Here is a 14,722-nt window from a genome sequence, read left to right as displayed (position 1 = left end):
ATGAATGCATGCTTCGAGTGGTATCCCTCTTTCGGATCATAGATCGGATTTAACACGACGAGTCTTAATCACAGCGTCACCGGGGAGATATGGTGATCCAACACAGAAAGAGCTAACAGCAGAGTGCAATAGTTTTGTTATCAGTAGGGGGCGAGTTAAGGTGAGCAGACGCACAGATCACGTTCAGTCACTATGAGACAGACAGGCAGGGGAGGGCACGAAAGGGCATTATTACTTACTTTCATCCTCACAACTGTTATTACTGCCAACTGGTCGCCTCACCATATCATTTTGGCTGTCATTACAATTGCAACTCTAAACCAGAGCAGAAAATGAAGGTCAAAATCCCATAATCACTGGTTTTTACCCCATTCGGCGTTATTATCAAGAAGAACACAGAATCAATTCAACGTCCTGAATAAACACAGTTATTTATTCTAGCTTCAACTATCTACCTACAGTATCTGTTTCAGAATAGGTGCTCCCTGATCTTAGATATATTCTACGTATCTGAGACTAGCTTCGATCTAGCCACAAAGTTTTGTTTTTTGCTTCTATACTACTCTAAATCGATGATGAAGGTTTTCAAACATACAGGCTCATGACAGATAGTGTATTATATCGTACTTGTATGCCCAATCAGTGACATATTCAGCTCACGGCATCCGTTGTGGGATTTCCTGTTATACTCGATGAGACACACTACACAAAGTACTTAGCGTGCTTTTGATAAGACCGAACCAGTGCCAGAAGCCCTGAGCTAGGAGAGACTCCACCGGACTTTGAGCCAAACTTCCCTCTTGTACATGGAGGATGTTGTGGAACCCATAGATGGAGACGTGGTCACTCGCAGAAGGAGATAATCACTGGCTCCCTTATCGCTGTTTCTATCTCACCATCATGGGTGAAAGGCTCCAGGGTGGCGGGGTCGCTCGCACAGTATTTGGCGCAGAGTGTTAGGTGCAGGTGCCCTGGAAGTCAAACTTCAGACGCATCAAAAGTTTGGTAGTAGCATTTCCCCTGAGGACCGCAAGCAAGGTTCCCGTGTAGTCAGGAATACATGATGTGTGGCCATCCTCAGTCCGGCATGTCTCTTTGGTCCGGCATTTCAGAGCTTTGCAGGCATCTGAAAGAAACATTATTGGTCATATCAACATGGCACGGACCTCAAGTCCAATATCTAGGCTCCTAAGTGCTACAGTAGTATAAATAATAAATAATAATAATGATAATAATCTTTATATGATGAAGCAGTAAGGCATGTACCTATGCCATGCCAATCATCACCCTTACTCTATGTCTAGTTTGTGTTCAACAATTTCATTGGTTGTAATGAGTCAGTGATTTAAAGGTGACTGCCCCACAGTTCTTTGAAGATTGGTTCCCCTCCATGCAACTTAACGTATATTCACCAACGCAGGCCACATCCCCAAACAAAATCCCCAAGTATAATCCACCAGACACATACCCCTTATTTGTCACCCACACTATTCAACAGACCAGTCCCCCGATACAAATTAACACAATCGCCAACACGACAATACAGCCAGCACATGATGATCCCAAACACATAGCTCGCCATCACAGCAAACTCTCCTCTTTCACCACCTTCCAAAATTTCCCAACACAACTATGACACTCTGAATCTCGGGGGAACACACTGTAGACCCATGTTCATCCTCATAACATGATTGTGTGGTATCCAGTGCAAAGTTTTTCATGCTATGTGTCTTCAGAAGGCACAGAATGCACCAAGCATTTTTGTGATAGTAATGTTATAATAATTGTTGTTATAGGAATGTTATTCGTTGTAATTTCATGTATATAGTTATGAGGCTGAAAATGTATTATCATGGCTTAAAATAAGCCCAGGAAAAACTCTCCAGGAACAGAGGGGCAGTTCATACTTCATCACGGGACAAACCAGCCCAGCCTCACAGCAACAAAGGATCTGTTGGACTCTCAAGTGAGTCACCCCCCTTCCCTTGGTAAGTCAGGGACTATGATGAGGTAATGCTCACCTGCCCCTGCAAGGTGTGTGTGTGTGTCGGGGATGGGGAGGAAGCCAAGAGGGAAGAAGGAACATGATAAAAAGGAGAGACATTTGCTATGCTTTTCCTGCTTTTCCTCTCTCTTCCACCTCCATCTACAGACATAACCACCAAACGACAGAAGCACTGATGAAAGGGGAGAGCCTGGCTGAAGGGCAACCAGCCAGCCTGTGATGAGAAGCATCTAAGTTTGTAAGGGCATTGAAAGTGTTCAGATCAGCTTAGAATGCATTTTGCCTTTATTTCATTTGACCAAATCCGACTTGTTGTGCTTTGACTTATAATCATGTAAAATCTATCTTTTGTAGTTAATATATCTGTTTGTTTATTCTACCTGAAGCAGTGTGTTTGGTTTGAAGCATGTCAGAGACTCCCTTTGGGATAACAAGCCTGGGACATATCAATTTCTTTGTTAAATTGACAAACTGATATAAGCTTGCAGCGTATAGCAGGCCTAACTGGACACTGCAAGATGGAGGCTCCTAGGTTGTGTCTGGGACTGCAGATAATGGCTACTGTCATTCGGTTGCACAATCCAAGCAGCTTACACGGTAGAGGCTGTGCATGAACAGCCCAGGAGTGCGGGTTCTCACAGCAGAGCAGGGTAAGGCTGGCTCCCACAGTTGAGGATTGGAGTGACCTGGCAGATCACCGGTCCAGATAACACCAGGGGAACATCACAACAATACAAACACTTGCCCACCTATATTTAGACTTACCATAAAACAATAAACTTCAGTGGCAAAGCTGTGGGTTATCAATTAATAACAATAATAATAGCATGGGAGAGCCAGACTGGTCATGAGCACAACCTTCACACAGAACCAGCTTAGTCAGCCATTGCATGCTGAGCGGATGGCAAGTCCATGATAGTCAACAGAACCTGGTTTGCTGCAAGTTACAGTCTCAGTCCAGTAAAGAACTTAACCATGTGAGTAGTTCCATTGAAATCAACGAGACTACTCACATGCTTAAAGTTGTTCATGTTCTTAAGTACATATGTTCCCTCTATTTGGCACTGGTGAGGTCAAATCTGGAGTATTGCATCCACTTTAGGGCTCCCCACTACAGAAAGGATGTGAACAAATTGGAGAGAGTCCAGTGGAGGACAATGAAAATTATCAGGTGGCTGGGGCACATAACTTACAAGGTGAGGCTGAGGGAACTGGGCTTGTTTAGTCTGCAGAAGAGAAGAGTGAGGGGGGATTTGATAGCAGCCTTCAACTACCCGAAGGGGGGTTCCAAAGAGAATGAAGCTCGGCTATTCTCAGTGGTGGCAGGTGACAGAACAAGGAGAAATGGTCTCAAGTTGCAGTGGAGAAGGTCTAGGTTGGATATTAGGAAAAACACTGTTCCATAGGAAGGTGGTGAAGCACTGGAATGGGTTACCTAGGGAGGTGTGGAGAGTCTCCTTCCCCTTAGAAGTTTTAAGGCCTGGCTTGACAAGCCCTGGCTGGGATGGATATAGTTGGTTTTAGTCCTTGCTTTCAGCAGGGATTGGACTAGATGACCTCCTGAGGTCTCTTCCAACCCTGATCTTCTATGATTTCTATGTCTGATTCCAGCAACATGCTGACACCGTCAAGTAAGCTGTTCTGTGGCACTGAATTCATTGGCGAATCCTCATTGACTCCAGTGGGAAATTAGGATTCATCAGTCCATAAATGTCAGGCAGGCTGCAGGTGCTAAGAGTCAAATTCTGAAGAGGTTTAAGCAGCCTTCAGATCCCATGCATATTTCAATGGAGAAGAAACATCTCATGAGCTGCCATTCCCTCTTTTAACTCCACAATTGTCTATAGCCTGCTTCACTCTGAAGACCACCAGAAAGGTTCAACAGCCCCTATGCTCTGTGGACACTGAGAAACACTGTAATTCCACTACCATCTTCGAGTCAACTGGTGCCGTTGCCATAATGAAAGATAGGATGTGAATATCATGTAATACAGGATATTATGCTTCATGCAAAAAAGGTCTCTTGTAAGGTAAATCATTACAAATCTTATAATATACTGAGTGTGGTCAATCCTATTTGTATAGAATGTATCATTCTTGTATCTGAAACTAGGAATACAGAATATAACTCTGAGGTCCTATTGTAGTTATGTAAAGTGTGGGCCATTAATGGTGGTTTAGAATCTTGATGGTTCCCATCAACTAGAGCAATTGATTGCAGGTGGCTGTGTTTACTTGCGAGCCTTCCTGTGAGTCAGGCTGGGATGAATGAACGCTTGAGGTCTCACAGGACATGTGACCATGTCACCTGGTACTGGAATCCATCTTTAACCTGTGATTTTCCATTTAGAAGGAGGGGTGGGGACCCAAAAAGACAAAAGATTCCCGTCTTCTGCCAAAGGTATATAAGGGGGTCGAAGAGAACAAAGGAGGCTGCAGTTAGAAGAAATCCCCTAGCTACCACCTGAGCTGGAACAAGGACTGTACCAGGGGAAAGGATTGGGCCAAGACTAGAAAGGAGTCTAGTCTGTGAAAGAAGCTTACTGAAAAATCTCTGAGGGTGAGATTTACCTGCATTCAGTTTCTTACTTTCTTAGGCTTAGACTTGCATGTTTTTGTTTTATTTTGCTTTGTAATTTACTTTCTTCCATCTGTTTTACTTGAAACCACTTTAATCCTACTTTTTGTACTTAATAAAATCACTTCTGCTTATTAATTGCCCAGAGAAATAATTCATTCCTGGGGGAGCAAACAGCTGTGCAAATCTCTCTATCAGTGTTATAGAGGTTGGACAATTTATGAGTTTACCCTGTATAAGCTTTATAAAGAGTAAAAGAGATTTTTTGGGGTTTGGATCCCATTGGGAACAGAGTGTCTGGGTATTAGAGACAGGAGCACTTCTTAAGCTGTTTTCAGGTAAATCTGCAGCTTTTGGGGGACGTAGTTCAGAGCTGGATCTGTGTTTGCAGCAGGCTAGCGTGTCTGGCTCAAGACAGGGCACAGAAGCTGGCAGGAAAAACGGGCTCAGAGGTAGTCTCAGCACATCAGGTGGCAGTCCCAAGGGGGTCTCCGTGACCCAACCCATCACAATCTGCTTGCCAGATACATCACACTTATAGGGTATATATACATCAGAGACTTGTGCAGTTAACCTACATTGTCACCTGTGACATTGCATCCACACTGATATTTTTAGATATCAATCCCAAGCCGAGTGAGTGTGTGAATGTCCACTTGAGCTGAGAATTATGCCACCCAGCTGCTGTGTACATGTACACTAGCCACCTGAATCAGTGATTGTTTTAGATCTCATTAACTAACAAGGCCAGGCAGGTTAGCTCTTGGCTGAATGACTGCTAGGGGAAGCTCTATCCTAAGAGTCGGTGCTGACTCCAGTACCCCAGGAATTGTGGATATTTCCATCCCCATGCTCATCAACAAGGTAAACAGATTGACTACCGCTACCATGGTCAATAAGAAACCAAGCTGCCAGACTCACCACAACTGGACGGCGTCCTCCAGTCATCGACAGTGACCCCATGCCTCCTGCAGGCATTTGCATAGGCCTCCAGTGCCTCACACAGAATGCTCTTGTCCCCCTCATTAAGACACATGTCATAGATGCAGCTGTCAAAGAAGTCATCAGCGCTCACCCTGGAGTGACATTCTCTGAAGGGCCCTCCCGGTGCTTTACTGATCACCCCACAGTGACTGTCATCCCCATACAGATCATACTTCGGGCAAGTCTCTTGGCAATAATCCCAGCAAAAGGGGTCCCGGTCTTGGACTTTCCAACTGTCAGCCCAGTCCATGATGGAGGAGACTCTGGTGCCATTGGATGATGTCATGTCATCTTCTGGATTCTGGTTGAAGTTCCCACATAGGCCGCACATGGCCCCATAATAGCTGCTGGGGAGGGTGATCACTATATGCCAATTTTTGGCATATGAGATCTGGAGGCCGAAGTCCGTCTGCAGGACTGTGCTGAGGTCTTTCTGGTACAGTTTGATTTTACCGTCTTTCAGCGTCACTGGGAGACTGGTGATCACAGTGTTCAGCTAGAGACAGAGAGGACGGGGGAGGTATGATAGGTGTTATTGCTCTTTCATCCTCACTTGTTCTTACTGCAACTGTAACCTTGCCACTCATTTTGGCTGTAAATCATTGTCACTTTAACCAGTGGCATGTGAAAGAATCACTGAAATCAGTGCAGCTTTCCCTGAATAAACACAATATCTATCTATTTAGCTGGCTATCTAGCTATCTATCACAACCATGTTAAAACACACAGGACCAGTTGCATTTATGTACTTGTATTGCCCATATAATATATTCAGTTCATGTCGCGTGTATCTAGGATTTCATTTGTGTGAGAGACACTACACTCCTCATTGTTTTTGTGGATGCAGACTAACACGGCTACCCGCTGATATTTGACAAAAAATACTATTTGTTATAAGTAAAAAGGTGCAGAACCCCGAGCTGGGAAACTCACCCGGACTTTGCCAACTTCTCTCTTGTAGATGGAGATGTTGTACCCGTAGACATAGATATTGGTCACCTGCCAAAAGGAGATTTCCTGGTTCCCTCTGTTGTCATTCTTCTCATTAATGGTGAAGGGCTCCAGGGTAGGGTCACTGCCACAGTACTTAGCGATGGTGTACTTGCAAATGCCCTGCAAGTCAAACTTCAGGCCATCAAAAGTTTGGTACTGTGCATCCCCTGAGCCCAGACAGATTCCAGTGTAGGTAGGAACACATGCCTCTTGGCCATCTTCAATTTTGCATCTCTCCTTGATCCGACATTTCAGGGTTTTGCAGGGATCTGAAAGGAGAAAATCCAATCATATCAACAGGGCAGGGAATACAAGTCCAGAGTCTAGGGTGGGAGATCCAGCCCTGTCTTGGGCACAGAGTTCATGCAGAGCCAGCTGATCTAGCCAGAGGACACTGAGGCCTGGTCTACACTACGATTTTAGGTCGAATTTAGCAGCATTACCTTTATTTAAGCATGGACCTGTCCACACGACGAAGCCCTTTTTTTTGACTTAAAATCGATTTGTTTACTCCACCTCCGACGAGGGGATTAGCACTGACATTGGCTTTGCCGGAAGTGTGGATGCAAATCGATAGTATTGGCCTCCGGGAGCTATCCCAGGGTGCTCCATTGTGACCACTCTGGACAGCGCTCTCAACTCAGATGCACTGGCCAGGTAGACAGGAAAAAGCCCGCAAACTTTTGAATCTCATTTCCTGTTTGGCCAGCGTGGTAAGGTGCAGGTGAGTGCAGATCTCATCAGTATAGGTAACCAAGATGGAGTCCCAGGATCACAAAAGAGCTCCAGCATGGACCAAACGGGAGGTATAGGTGTCGTAGCTTCCTACTCAGATTTGAACCTTAGCGTTCATAAACTGAGAAGCTAGCATGAACCCTCTAAGCTTAATTACCAGCTTAGATCTGATATCGCTGCCACCAGCCAGGAATTTCCAGGGCCTGACTCCCTCGGGTCTCCCCAAAACGTTCCCTGGGGCTCAAACAGGTCTTAAAAAGAAAGCTTTATATAAAAAAGAAAGAAAAACACATAAACATAGTCTCTGTATCAAGTTGACAATATACAGGGTCAATTGCTTAAAAGAAAAATATGAATAAACAACCTTATTCAAAAAGAAATACAATTTAAACATTTCCAGCAACTACACACATGTAAATACAAAAAAACAATAAAAACCTATTGTCTTCTACCTTTGTACTTACAACTTGGAAACTGAAGATTAGAAGCTTGAAGATAGAAAGATCCCTCTCATAGCTGAGAGACAGACAAAAGACACAAAGACACAAAATTCCCTCCCTGAGCTTTGAAAAATCCGGTTTCCTGATTGGTAGTGCCGTGGTGAAAATTAAAGAGCTAAGAACAAGCCCACCACAAAAACCAGACAGTTAAATGGAAGGTCTGGTCAGAGCCGCATGACATGCCGCTTCTACAACTGAGACTGCAGTGTTTCATGCTAGGCGGGTGCAGCCACCACTATCCCTAACCGCTGTTGCTTTGACTCTGTCCAATGGAGAATCACAGAACAAGGAACGTGAGGTTTTGGGGACGAGGAAGATGTATGACTGTGATAAACAGATAGATAAGAGTTAAATGCCTCTGTTACCTGTAAAGGGTTAAAAAGTGTCCACCTACCTAGCTGACAATCTGACCAAGACGGAAACCAATGGGGAAACAAGAGTGTTTCAAAAGGAAGAGGTTTTTTCCTTTTTTAGTTTTTCAGTTTCAGCTTGAGTGAAAAAAAGATCAAGGAACAGCCTCTCTTATCAGAGTAGTAAGTTTTAGAAAAAGTGAATAAATAAGTTTTTATGTTTTTTCTTTGTACCCTGTCTTGTGCAATTAGAGGAAGATCAAATTGGGTATTTAGGGTGGTATTTTCATTGGTGTACTAAGTTTTTGCCCAGGGGAACATCCTCTGTGTTTTGAATCTGTTGTCTGTGAGAGTAGCTGGTATGCTAATCTTTCCCAGAGAGTTTTCTTGTACCTTTCTTTTCTTTAATTAAAAGCATTTTTCTTAATACCTGATTGGTTTTTCTTGTTTTCAGATCCAAGTGGGTTGGATCTGGATCCACCAGGAGTTGGTGGGAGAAAGGAAGGGGGATGGTTAATTTCTCCTTGTTTTAAGATCCAAGGGGTTTGGATCTGTGTTCACCAGAAAATTGGTGAAGTTTCTCAAGGCTATCCAAGGGAGGCAGTGCTTGTGCATGGTGGCAGCAAGACCAGATCTAAGCTGGTAATTGAGCTTAGAGCTTCTCATGCAGGTCCCCCACATCTGTACCCTAAAGTTCAGAATGGGGAAGGAACCTTGACAATGACAAAGAGATTGAAGATAGCTAACAGCAAGGAAGCGGAGAAACCATTTTTCCCAACAGCCAAGATATGTTTCTCACCCTGGATCTGGAGCCAGTAACCCCTGAACCCACCCAAGGCATGCTCATGGACCCTGCAGGCGGAGAAGGGACCTCTGGTGAGTGTACTTTTGTAAATATTATATATGGTTTAAAGGCAAGCGTGTTTAATGATTAATCTGCCTTGGCATTCACGGCCAGTACAGCTACTGTAAAAGTCTGTTAACTTGTATGGGGATGGAGCGGAAATCCCTGTGTTTGCTGGCATTCAGACAACATCCATTCCTTATCTCTCTCTGTGTTATCCTCAGAAGAGTGATATCATTCATGGTCACCTGGTTGAAATAGGGTGGCTTTATTAAGGGGACATTCAGAGGTGCCCGTTCCTGCTGGGCTGTTTGCCTGTGGCTGAACAGAAATGTTCCCCACTGTTAGCCATGCGGTGGGAGGAGGGGTGAAATGATCATCCCAGAGAATAGCGTGGTGGTGGGGAGGTTATTTGGGTTTGTGCTGCATGCTAACCCGCAAACCGCAGCCCCTACTTTTAAATTGCAAACCCATTTTAAATGGCCAACCCAACGGCCGCTTGGTATGGGAAATGAGGGTGCTGCTGTTCATAACTTTAACATGTTATGAAAGTTAAAGAAGTCAAAAGACTGTGGCTTATCATGGCTGTCTGCAAGCCGAATTCTGTTGCCTGGCACTGTGTGAGTGATCTCTCACACCATGCTGGCAGGCCCTCAATATAAGAGGCAAAATGCTACCTTGTAACGAAAGCACATGAGCTGTGTAATGTGAACAGCAAGGTTTAACGGGAAAGAGTGATCCTATTGTTCTCTAAAATGTGTCTTTTTCACCACCAATCTCCCTTTTCCTCCACCAGCTGCAAATGTTTCTCCTTCGCAGAGGCTAGCAAAGAGTAGAAGGCAAAAAAAATGCACTCAGGATGAGATGTTCTCAGAGCTACTGCTGTCCTCCCACACTGACCTCGTGGAGGCAGATGATGTCAAAGTGCAGGAAAGCACAACAGGAACATGAGGAGAGGTGGTGGGTTGGAGAGGATAGGTGGTGTCAGCTTGCTGACAGAAGGCAAGAGTTGATGCTCCGACTGCTGGAGCATCAAACTGATATGCTCCAGTGTATGGTTGAGCTGCAGGAGCACAGACCACTGCTACAACACCTGTGTAACCAATCACCCTCCTCCCTAAGTTCCATAGCCTCCTCACCCAGATGCCCAAGAACATGGTGGGAGGGCCTTCGGCCATCCAGCCACTCCACCCCAGAGGATTGCCCAAGCAATAGAAGGCTGGCCTTCAATAAGTTTTAAAGTTTTAATTGTGGTGTGGCCTTGTCCTTCCCTCCTCCCCCACCCCACCCTGCGCTTCCCTCCATCCCCACCTCTCTCAGGATACTTTGGCAGTTATCCCCCTATTTGTGTGATGAATTAATAAAGAATGCATGAATGTGAAGCAACAATGACTTTATTGCATCTGCAAGCAGTGATCGAAGGGGGGAGGGGAGGGTGTTTTGCTTACAGGGAAGTAGAGTGAACCAAAGGGGGCAGGGGCATTCATCACGGAGAAACAAACAGAACTTTCAGACCGTAACCTGGCCAGTTATGAAACTGGTTTTCAAAGCTTCTCTGATGCACACCACACCGTCCTATACTCTTCTAACGGCCCTGGTGTTTGGCTGTGCGTAATCAGCGGCCAGGCGATTTGCCTCAACCTCCCACCCTGCCATAAACATTTTCCCCTTACTCTCACAGATATTGTGGAGCGCACAACAAGTAGTAATAACACTGGGAATATTGGTTTCTCTGAGGTCTATCCCAGTCAGTAAACTGCACCAGCGCACTTTTAAATGTCCAAATGCACGTTCTACCACCATTCTGCACTTGCTCAGCCTATAGTTGAATAGCTCCTGAATACTGTCCAGGTTGCCTGTGTACGGCTTCATGAGCTATGGCGTTAAGGGGTAGGCTGGGTCCCCAAGGATAACTATAGGCATTTCAACATCCCCAGTGGTTATTTTCTGGCCTGGGAAGAAAGTCCCTTCCTGCAGCTTTTGAAACAGACCAGAGTTCCAGAAGACTCGAGCGTCACGTACCTTTCCCGGCCATCCCACGTTGATGTTGGCGAAATGTCCCTTGTGATCCACGAGTGCTTGCAGCACCATTGAAAAGTTTCCCTTTCGGTTTATGTACTCACTGGCTTGGTGCTCCAGTGCCAAGATAGGGATATTGGTTCTGTCTATCACCCCACCAGTTAGGGAATCCCATTGCAGCAAAGCCATTGACTATGACCTGCACATTTCCCAGAATCACTACCCTTGATATCAGCAGGTGTTTCATTGCATGGGCTACTTGGATCACAGCAGCCCCCACAGTAGATTTGCCCACTCCAAATTGATGCCCAACTGACCGGTAGCTGTCTGGCGTTGCAAGCTTCCACAAGGCTATCGCCACTCACTTCTCAACTGTGAGGGCTGCTCTCATCTTGGTATTCCTGTGCTTCAGGGCAGGGGAAAGCAAGTCACACAGTTCCATGAAAGTGCCCTTATGCATGTGAATGTTTCGCAGCCAGTGGGAATCATCCCAGATCTGCAACACTATACAGTCCCACCAGTCTGTGCTTGTTTCCCAGGCCCAGAAGCGGCCTTCCACAGCATGAACCTGCCCCATTAACACCATGATGTGCACATTGCCGGGGCCCGTACTTTGCAAGAAGTCTATGTCCACGTTTATGTCCTTATCACTCTTGTCACCGTGCTGCCGTCACCTCCCCGCCTGGTTTTGCTTTGGCAAGTTCTGGTTCTGCATATATTCCAGGATACCGTGCGTAGTGTTTACAGTGCTCATAATTGCTGCGGTGATCTGAGTGGGCTCCATGATCCCAGTGCTATGGTGTCTGGGCTGAAAAAAGGCACGAAACGATTGTCTGCTCTGATGGAGGGAGAGGCGACTGATGACATGGTTTACAGGGAATTACAGTCCACATAGGGGGTGTCTTTGCATCAAGGAGAAACACAAACAACTGTCACACACAGAATGGCCCTCTCAAGGTTCAAACTCAAAACCCTGGGTTTAGCAGGTCGTTGATTTCAAGGAGAGCAGGAGGAAGCAAATGAATACAAACCAAATCAGGTCTATTTCTTGTTTTGATTCACTCCATCTATCTTTTACATCTTTAGGGTGGCAGCAGACGGTGCAGTTTGACTGCTGGCCATTGTCATCTCCTGGGTGCTCGGCAGAAGGAGTCTGCCCAGGCGCCCCTGACTGACCTCACCGAAGTCGGTTAAAAGAGCACCCAGGAATATGATGACGATGGCTACCAATCGTAACAAACTGTCTGCTGCCAAAGGCAAGGAGCTGTTGCTGTGTAGCAATGCAGTCCCACGTCTGCCAGCACCCAGGAGACTTACAGTGATGGTGAGCTATGTGGGCTCCATGCTTGCCGCGGTATGGCGTCTGTGCAGGTAACAAAGGAAAAAAGGTGCGAAATGATTGTCTGCCATTGCTTTCACGGAGGGAGGTAGGGAGAGGGGGGCCTGATGACATGTACCCAGAACCACCTGTGACACTGTTTTTGCCCCATCAGGCACTGGGATCTCAACCTAGAACCCCAATGGACAGCGGAGACTGCGGGAACTGTGGGATAGCTACTCACAGCTACCCACAGTGCAACGCTCCGGAAATCGACGCTAGCCTCGGTACTGTGGATGCAGTCCGCCGACTTAATGCACTTAGAGAATTTTGTGTACGGACACACACAGTCGACTGTATAAAAATGATTTCTAAAGAACTTCTATAAATTCGACCTAATTTCATAGTGTAGACATACCCTGAGAAGTTAGGAAGCCCGGGATACTCAATGGTACTTGGTTTGCTGGAAGCTATGGTTCCAATCTATCGAAACACTTAATCAAGTGAGTTCAGTTGAAATCAATAAGGCTACACACATGCTTAAAGTTATGCATATGCACAAGTGCCTACGGCTCTGATCCAACAAAGTGCTGAGCACCCTCAATAACACATTGCTATGGCAGTGAAGCCATAGGTACTGGAACTAGGAGTGCTGGGGATGCTGCTGCACCTTCTGGCTTGAAGTGGATTTCAGTGGAGGTAACGTTTACAGTTTGGTTCAATGGCTCTCAGCCTCCCCACTGTAAAAATTGTTCCAGCACCCCTGTCATTGGCTAACTCCCAGTGATTCCATGGGGAGAAGGAATTCAGTCCATAAATCAGTGAGAGCTGCAGGTGCTAAGGGTCAAATGCTAAGAGGTGCTAAGCGCCTGCGACTCCCATGGGAGAAAAATTCATCTTAGAGATTTCCCTCCCCACAGCTCAGTTCTTATGCTGCTTTTCTCTGAAGTCCACCAGCTCAGTTTACAAAGGCTAGTGTGCGTCCTCTCCACATCGAAGGAGGGGCAGACTGGGTAATGAACTTACACTGGTCAGGCTTCTGACCAAGCAAGATGGTACAGTTCTGGGTTGCAAGTAGGGTGACCAGACAGCACTTGTGAATAATCGGGACAAAGGGTGGTGGTTGTGGGGGGTCTATATAAGAAAAACCCCAAATATTGGGACTGTCCCTATCTGGTCACCCTAAGTGCAAGGCTGGGGAGCTGGGGGGGATTTGGCTGGAGCCTCCCTATTTGTTGATTCATGAATGGCTAGGAGAAGCATTCATGTAACTTGGTTTGGTGTGTCCCTGCCTGTGGATGTCTGTGTAAGTGAAGTACCCACCAGCGGTTTGTAGGTTGCCAACAGCATCACAGTGAGAGGGATACCCTAGGTTGGACAGAGGACTCAGCAGTTCCACAGTCCAGTTTTCACCCTGGGAACCTCTGTAACAATCAAACTTCTTGCTGAATTGCAAATTGGCTCTCTCTCTCTATGATTAGCTAAGCAGGATCAAGCTGGTTAGTTAGCAGAAGGGTATTTATTGAGGAAAAATAAACTTAATAAATAATCTGTTTTAAACTGGTTTCTTCCATCCCTACCTCAGTTACTCCACCCACAGTAACCCCTCGGAGCATATTTCAATCAGTGACTCTCCTTCACCTTTGCTGATGCAGCCCATGATACCGTCTCTGATCTGGCAAGTTTCTTCTCTGGTGCAGCTGTGCGCTTTGCAGGTCACCCCTCGGGTGGAAACGCAGGTGCAGCTCTGCTGGCATTCTTTCATCAGGACGGTCTCCCTGGGCTGAGGGGATATTTGGAAAAGGGGAAATAACACAGTATAATGGGGAAAAGATTATTTATAATAATTTCTGGCAGTGCTAACCCCAGAGACGTGTGGTGATGTGTGTGAAGTATGTGTTCTGTTATCATATTATTTGCTCTTAATGTTAAAGAGAAAGGCTGTCTCATGGGCTCAGCACTGGACCAAGGGCCAGAAATAACACCTAGGTTTTAACCTCCCATCTGCTCCTGACTCACTATGTGGCCATGAGCAAGTCACTGCCCCCTCTGTGCCTCAGTTTCCCTACAACAAACAAAGAGAATTAAATAATCTTGCCTTTCTTGGCATTCTGGGCATTGGGTACTAGCAGAATAGGGATGCCAGGCTGGATGGGCCAAAGCTCTGATCCACTAACTAACTCTATTCCTGGCTAGAGTAGAGATTAAGATGTGGATAGAGCAAAAATTAGATCAGACTCAGACCGCTGGGGGTGGTACCTTGTAGTATCTCCCACGCTCGAAGCACCCGCAGCTCTCCAGAGTCTCGCAGCCCTGGCCGTCGAAGAAGAAGCCCTTGTCACACTGGCAGCCTTCAGCACAGGTCTCTGGGCAGTCCATGATGTCTCCAGTACAGG

The 14,722-nt window shown here is 46.0% G+C and overlaps 1 protein-coding gene across 1 annotated transcript in view; it reads right to left on the bottom strand.

The window, feature by feature from the left end:
* LOC116833437 (IgGFc-binding protein-like) overlaps positions 1 to 14,722 on the bottom strand; it is a 59,963-nt gene that overhangs the window by 23,789 nt on the left and 21,452 nt on the right. The window lies entirely within an intron of this gene.

Source organism: Chelonoidis abingdonii, chromosome 11 (assembly GCF_003597395.2).
Source record: "Chelonoidis abingdonii isolate Lonesome George chromosome 11, CheloAbing_2.0, whole genome shotgun sequence".
In the NCBI taxonomy this organism is placed as follows: Eukaryota; Metazoa; Chordata; order Testudines; family Testudinidae; genus Chelonoidis; species Chelonoidis abingdonii.
This window is presented reverse-complemented; position numbering and strand designations above follow the sequence as displayed.